Genomic DNA, 8,240 nt, shown 5'->3' with positions numbered 1-8,240 from the left:
ACCTCCACCAGTTGCCCAGCGACATTCGTGAACGCGTTCTTCACGGAGTCCATCTGGACCTCCAAGCGATCCACTCTCTGAGACACGTGCAATGCCAGACCCAGGGCAGCGCCTCCGAGCAACGAGCCCAGGAACCTCTTGTGCCTCGTGCGGCGTCGCTCGGGCCCGTCGAGTGCCGGGAAGGGTGCATTGTCGGGCAGGGCGTACGCAGAGGCCTTGCGCTCCTGCGCGGCCAACTCCTCCAGACCCTCTCTCATCAGGTCTCCGGCCCTGCGGGCATCGTCTGTGATCTCGTGCGCTGAATCGCACAGCTTGCCGTAGTCTCTCCGGCAGCCGTCATCACCTCCGCAGACCGAGATCAGGCAGGGCTTGAGGGCGCTCACGTCGTAGTTCACGCAGCTCACGTTCAGGTTGATGTAGTCCAGGCCCGGGGTGAAGTTGGACACGAAGTGAATGGCTTCCGCCGGTTTCACGATCACCCCGCGATCGTGCTCCACCACCGGCCTGTCCAACGCGTAGCTGTCGTCCACGGAGACTAGATTCAGGCCCTGGCTGCTCTCTCCCGTGTTGTGCGCGGTGCACACCCTGCTCACGGGCGGAGCGTACTCGACGAACCTTTTCGCGTCCAGGATCCCCACAGTGTAGTGATTGGGATCGGTCGTGGGCACCATGGTGTTGATGTTTATCGCTACCTGCGGAGGCCTGCCCGACGACTCGACCCGCTTGTCCGGTTCCCCGGGGGTGCACGACTCCATGGCGTACAAGTTCCCCACGTAGATCCTGTCGTAGCTGGTCGAGTACATCTCCCTGTGGGGCTCCTTGAACACCCCGAGCGCTCCGTGGACGGCCACGAGGCCGGGGCACACCAGAGTGTGGCTCAGACCCACGTTGTACCGAGGATCCAGGGAGCTCTTGGAACCCGACGCCGGATCTTTGTACGCGCTCTCCGGGACGGTGATCACGATGTCGCCCAGCTCGTCGAGCTCGGGCAGTCTTTCGTTCGTAGAGGGCAGCGGCGGCGGCGTGCGGAGCTCGGCGGACCTCGCGAACCTGGAGGGCTTCGCGGCTCCGGCCTTCGCGGTGGATATGCCCGCCGCCATCTGCTGCCTCTTCCAGTCCCTCAGCCTGTGCACGGCCGAGGCGATTCCCAGTATCGCGGGCATGTCGGAACGCACGCCACGCTTGAAGTCAGAGTCCACGGGGGCAATCATGAACTGGTTCACGCCGAAGGCCACGGCCACGAGTTCGGGAAACCGCTTCAGGGTCTCGAAAGACGTCGAAGACACGGTCACGTTCACCATCACTCCCCTGGCCCAGACCGTGGTGCTGGAGCCCGAGCAGCACTTGGTGTTGAGGTCTTCTTCGCACCTGAGCGCTGTGTTGGTCTCCAGGTCCGCTAAAGGCAGACCGCCCTCCACCTCCCACCTGCCCGCGCCCTCAGGAGCGCTGAGCTTTAGTCCTCCGGTGAGGGATAAGGTGAAGACGATCTTGTTTGCTCGGACTCCTGTCCTGAGCAGAGTCATGAGGTAGGGGACGACGGCGTAGCGCTCGTCGTCGCCGCCGTCAGTCCTCTGTCCGCTCGGGCTCACCCACGCGTTCTGGCAGTGCCTGGGATCCTTCGCGTCCGCGCGGCCCCGCGGCGTCACGAACGCTTCGAACTCGGCCAGGTCCAAGAAGTCAGTGCTCGCCAGCAGCCCGCGAGAAGGAGGCAGTCCGAGGAACAACTTGCGGACGCCTCGTCTGTGCAGGGCGGACGCGGCAAGCTTCGCAACTCTGCCGAACTGACGCCTTTCCCAGTTCGACTTGGAGCAGTTCGTCAGCCCCCACCGGCTGGCGTCCAAGAGCAAAGCCGTGGACGAGACCGAGGTGCTGACCCTCGCCAGGGTTTCGGCCACGGACTCCAGGACCGCGGGGAACTCTTTTCGGTCCGGGGACACGGGGACCACGCACTCGTCAAACGGGACCTTTGCCACGACGTGGCCGGCTTGCGCCACCGTGGCGAACAGGGCCGCGTCTAGAGCTACGGCTAAGTAGCCTCCGGCCGAGGAGTACAGAGCGCGCTCCACCGAGATGACAGTTGCGTCACACATGGAGGGTGCGACAAAGTCTCTGATATCCTCGGGCGTCGGCGAGTAATCCGGGCCGCGGGCGGCCAAGTCGTCGACGCTGGAGATCTCACACATGGCCAACGGAGCGGAGGCCAGGCCGTCCCAGTTGGTCAGACCTGGCCTCGCGTGCTCCGAGCTGCTCACGCAGAACGTGTTGCCGTTGGATTCGAAACAGTTGTCTCCCAGCTGCTGGTGGCAGGCGCCCATCGCCTCTGCGTCCCCCAGGCCGACGTACACCAGCACGCAGGCGTAGGCCGAGTTGCGGATGGCCAGGACGTCGTCCGAGTCAGGCCACCGCCTGCTGGCCTCGGGCGCGCGCAGCGTTCTCTTCATGAGCTTGTAGGCCGCGCACTGAGCTCCCGGGTCGCATTCGGCCGACGAGTTCGCCCCGAAGTAATAGTCTCTGTTGCGAGGGCTGGCGTGCAGCATCGCCGATATCCTGTTCAGCGGCGCGTGCGGGACCACCCGCTCGGAGCACCCGAACCCCCCCGGGACCGGGACGCACGAGGACCTGTCGAGCTTCTTCACGTAGGCTCCCAGCATCACGCCTTCCGTCTGGTACCTGGTCAAGTCGGGAGAGCGTCCGCGCGTGTCTCTCCACAGGGCGCCGATACTTCCCGGGCAATAATGCGTGCACTGGTCCCGTTCACCCTCCTGAGAGCCGATCCTGCGCAAGGCGAAGCCTCCCTGGCTGGTGCCCATGCACCAGCCGGTGTGAGCGCCACATTTCGTCACGGAGATCCACGCGTAAGGAGCATACCCGTAAGGTTCGTAGTCCGCGGGCGCTTGGGTTCGGGCTCGGCAAAGAAGCCACACGGCAAGCGTGGCGACGAGCGCGAGCATGTCACCACCCTTCCGAGGCGGTCGATCGTTGACCGGCTCGAGAAGGTGCGCGCTAATACTCGACGCCTCCCCCCCACCCCCCCCCCCCCCGGGAGGAGTCTGGAAGCCCGGCCTCGCTCTTCACAGGAGAGGGTGAGCGGGGTCGCCGTTACCCTTGTCCGCATCTGTCTGCTTGCGCTTCATGAGCGACTGGCACGTGGCGGCCAAGCCTATGAACTGCTTCACCGCGTCGTTGTGAACCTTGGCCACGGCCTGGTCAGGGACCAGGAAAAGTCTACCCATGTGGGTGCGCACGCGGTTCATGACGCGAACGGACGCCTGGCTCGCCAGGGAGTACGAGCCCGAAATCAGGTCCAGGGTCATGCTGCGCAGCACCCCGGCGACGTTCTCGTCGTCTCTCGCGCAGTGGGCCAAGTGAAGGTTGATCTGCTTCCTTGTGAAAGCGTGATGGCACGACTTCAAGTACGGAGCCACCTCCTGCGGTTCGAGCACTCCGATGGAGTCGAGGGTGTTTTTGTCCAACCTCTCGCACAGGAGGCACTTGGAGCGCTCCTTTTCGTAACAGAGACTCCTGATCGAGGGGTGCTCCCCTCCGCTTATGTTCATGTGAAGCATGGGATACTGTTTTCTGAGAAACTGATCCGCTTCGCTGACGCTGCGCAACTCGCCCTCCGTCAAGTCAGAGGCCCCTGCCTCGGGAAACATCTGAAAGATGGCCTCGGAGGCCATGCTCGACAAGTAGCCCGGCGAGTCATGGGACGCTTCGTTCTCGGCGCTCGACGACGACGACGGCGGGCCGTCCGGGTACCGCCCGCGTCTGCCAGCGGCCTCGCGGCCTCGATTACTAACCGCGGAGGCCCTCCGTCCCCCGAGCGGCACCCTGGTCCTTTCCCCCTCGCCTTCCGCTCCGTGACGCGTCGACCGGCATGGACGGCCCGAGGCTTCACCGCGTGAAGACGGGCGGGGCCCGAGCTCAGAGTCCATCGTTCGCGAGCCGTGAGGAGCCCGGTGCTCCATCCAGAGGAGTCTGGGGGGTGATGGAGAGCGACAGGTCGACCGTGCGTGGGGCGCTCTTTTCTTCCACGAACCCGTGGTTCTGGGGTATCCCGGCGCACAGGCGATGCGTGTTCCGCACAAGCTCGGAGCGCTCGATAGCCGTGATAGACCGCGCGAGGTGTAAATGGTGCAAACCGTCCCGCGGGGAGGTGCCGCGTTTCGACCAGGACGAGTTCGAGCGGATCAGGACGAGGTCTTACTTGCGCGGGACGTTCGGCTTGTCGCCAGCCGAAGCCGGTCGTCTTTCGGAGCTGCTGGCGGAGCTTGCACTTTCGGCCGAGGGGAAGGGCGCCTGTCCGTTCGCGGGCACCCCGCCTTACTGCACCGTCGAGAACGTGGTTCACATCTCGGGGCCGGCGCTGGAGAGACTCATGGAGTTCGACGACGAGTTCGTCTGGGGAGACAATCTTATCTTCCACGCGGGAGCCCGTCCACGCTCGTGCCACACTTAGCCACTCGAAGCGTGAGCCCGCCTATATACGGCGGCGGGTTACGTCTCTCGATGAGATGGGCGCCTCGCGATCGGGGAGAGGAGAGATGCCGAGCGGGGACTGCCGAGGATCCCCCTACGTCCCCCGGACGGGACCACTGTTCTGCCTTAAGGGCCAGAGCGTGTACGTGAAGATGACCGAGGCGGACGAGAAGAGGGCCTTGCTGAGCGAGAGCGACATGACGCTGGTGGGCTACGCCGATAGCGGCGAGTGCGAGGGCGAGGAGCTGCGCTCTGACCCGTCCGTCTTCGTGCCGATCTTCTGCAGAGAGTGCTACGGGACAGAGACACGGGATTACGAGGAGGCTCTGCGGGACATTCTCGCTCGCGGGACAAACTCGTTCATCGTGGGCGTCTGCAGCGTGTATGGCGCGGCCCCCGACGAGATTTACCCCGAATCGAGGGCCGAGTTCTCGGTGGAGAACGCGTTGTCATTCTCGGGGGCCTGCCACCCGCAGCCCGGCAAGGCCGTGTTCCTGCACGACGCGGAAAGAGACATCGGCTGCGTAAAGTGCTACTGGCACGTTCACAGCAGGTCAGCGGACAAGACCTTCCTGTTTTGCTGCGTGGCCTGCGACGGCACAGAGTACACCGCCAGGTTGCTCTCGGAGCTGAGGAAAAACGAGACGCTGAGTACGGCCTTCAGCTTGGGAACAGTGGGAGACAACTCCGTCGGGCCCGTCGTCGAGGAGTGCAGCCTGGTCTCGGTGCCCATGCGACCAGCCTGCTTCTGCGTGGCGCTCACGGACAAGGACCTCGTGTCTCGGACCATGACGAGGATGGGCTTTTGCTCGGTGAAGGACAAAGCCCTCGAAGCCGGGCTGCGCCCGGACGAGGGGGGCAGCCCGCGGGAGCCGGAGGGGACCGGACACCCCGGACTCCGGGAGGGCGAGAGCTCGGAAGATGGGATCGAGGCCGTGAGGCGGCTCGCGATCAAGCAGGCGGACGAGTTGCGAGCGCTCGAGGACGTCCTGAAAGCGATCAAGGTACAGAACGGGGTTCTCGCGCAAAGGTTGAAATGGCCCCAGGACCCCGACACTCTGTTCACGATGCGAGGGGCGAAGGACTTCACGGAGCGCACCGGGGTGAGCAACAGACTGTGTGCGGGCGAGGAAGCCCGTACTAACGCCGCGACACCGGACCGAGGGGGTCGGGGGTCCGAAAAGGACATGGAGGCCCGCGAGGATCAATCGCAACAAGCTTTGTCGAGGTACGAACTGGAAGAAGTCAGGCGACTACTCTCCGCTTCGAGACGAGCCGGGGAGGAAGTGGGCCAGCGCCTGCCGCAATACGGAGTCCGTGGGGGAGATGCTCTGGCGGCACTGGGGGGGTCGACCCGGCGAGCCCCGCACTACAGCTACTGCGAGGACGACGACTACGACTGCAACGAAGTCGCGTCAGGTCGTCCCCGGACGCGATCTCAGAGTGGGAAGACAAAGCCCTCACCGGTCGACCGCCTGACGGAGCAACAGAGGAGAGAGGTAGCGCTGGAGTACAACAGACAAGAGTCCGAGAGAGAGGAGGCCTCGCGGAAAAAGAGGGAGACCATGATCGAAATGATCAAAGCGAGCATGGGCGACTTGATCAAGAGCGGCATCAAGGATGCGATGCACCAAGAGCGCGGGTTCCAGGCGACCGCTGAAGAGGTCGGGGCACCCCAGTCAGCTTTGCCCAGCGCCGAGTTGGAGACCCTAGCGAGAGACACTCCGTACAACAGGCAGCCTAGGAACTTGGACGGGCGGCGGCCTTTGCCCGAGAGCCTGTCCGTGGACGTCCCAGCGCTGCTGAAAGAACTGGAAGAGCTGCGACAGCGATCGTTCGCGAGGAGCTCCGGAAAGAGCGGGGACAGCGAAGGATCGCTGCCCATGGACACGGACGACGACGCTCCCACCGGCGGAGGCGCGGAGGCCACTAGCTCCTTGCGCAGCAACGGCACAGACACGACGGCGGCGAAAAACAAGCAGCAGGCGGGCTACACTCTGAGGCCGTCCGGAGAGGTGCCCGGCATTTCTGACTCTCACGGAACGCTGCAAGAGTTCATTTCTGCGGTCTCGGTGCACAGATGATTCCGCTTACCGGGGCCGGGACCCTGCATAACATGTTTTTGTACACATTTTCAGAATGTCTGTAGGCTTGTATGACTTGCTTTTTTATTTTACTTTTTTTTTTTTCCTACAAGAAATAAAGCAGAAAAACTCTTTGAACGCTCCACACACTGTTGTTCTCTTTCCACTTCCCGCTCGAATAAGATTAAAAAATGAACACACGTTTGCGTATAACAGCACTTGCAATCGCAATGCCTTTCCTGGGCTTCGGTCTCAGGATCTGTACGCTTTCCACTAACGACCAGCTCACGGTTCGAACGTTTTGCCAAAGTGCATCATGGCGAACTCGATCTGCGTTACCCTCAACCTGCCCTCTGTGACGGTGGCTCAGGTTCAGCAACTGCAACATTCGCGTTGCGAAGAGGCTGACGACGACGACGCGGTACACACGGGCGCCTCGTCCTGTTGGAAGAGAAGCTGCGATAACATGGCCATGGGCGCTGTCGATTTCAGTTACGTCGCATCGCAGATGATTCCTTCCACGGTAAAGCAGGCGCCTCAAGTGGGAGACCTTTGCGTGCAGCTGGCTCCCCTCGCAGCTCGCACGGAAGAGTATGCGTCGATAGTGGATCTGTACAACACGTACTGTGCAAAGGGTAGCGCACAGATGGCCGTGAGGTGCATGCGGAGCTTCGCGAGGAGCCAAAGCGAGCTGTGCATCCCCGCGATACCGATACACATCTTCGTGTCAGAATGGAACAGGTCCCTGAAACGGTTCCACGACATGGTCAGGTGCAACAGGGAATGGACGAACGCGCGCACAGGCGCTGCTCCCGCACAGGCTGTGAGAACCTCGCTGCTGAACAACGTGATCACGCTGACTCTGGGGGACGTGCCTGCTCGAAGCGAGCACCTCTGGTACCTGCTACACTGCGTGATTTCCAAACCGTCGTTGGTCAAAGAGGCGCTGCAGCTCGTGGGCTGCGTGTCCTCGTGCTCGGGCACGCTCTATCGCACGGGCGACGTGACCAACTCGACCGTTCCGTGCAAGAACGGCTCGAGCGCATCCAGGCTGTACCTGATCGCCAAGTCGGCGGCCGGCGCGAACGACACTCGGCTGGGCGAGAACGCGGGTGCCTCTCTGGGTCTGATTTGGGCGTCGAGCGAAGACGAGCTCTTCGATCACTTTCGCAACGCGAGATGCTGCCACTACGTCCACCTGGGGACAGAGTCCGGGAACGCGTTCAGGTGCAACGGGTACTGCGCGTGGCGCACCCACGACCGGGAGGTTTTCGAACGGATGAGCGAGCTCGGTGCAGAAGTTGCGTCGATGCCCTGCGTGCAGGATTCGCACCTGGCCGGAAACACGGCCGACGCGGTGAGAGCAGCGTGCCAGCTGTGAGGCGAAGGCTGACGGCCTCCGGTCCCTCGAGCTTGGGGTTTCAGACGGCGCATCTGACCGACTAACGATCGTAACGCTGCGGACGATGGTGGGGGGGGGGGGGACTCGAGAACAGCAGCTGGAGAATGCTGCCGAGGACTTTCGTGCCCGATTGTGACCTGATCGCGTCGGCCGCACTGAACAGAGGAGCGGTCTTGACCTCCGGCGTCCACCCGCTATATCTATCCCCCGTGGTGTGCTGGCTCAATCGCACGCGTGAGCGATTGCGTCGGGCCAAGCGCTCTGCAGTCTGCGCG

Source organism: Oryzias latipes, chromosome 4, assembly GCF_053564925.1.
Source record: "Oryzias latipes strain Hd-rR chromosome 4, Olatipes_Hd-rR_3.1".
NCBI lineage: Eukaryota > Metazoa > Chordata > Actinopteri > Beloniformes > Adrianichthyidae > Oryzias > Oryzias latipes.
Note: the sequence above shows the minus strand (reverse complement) of the source record.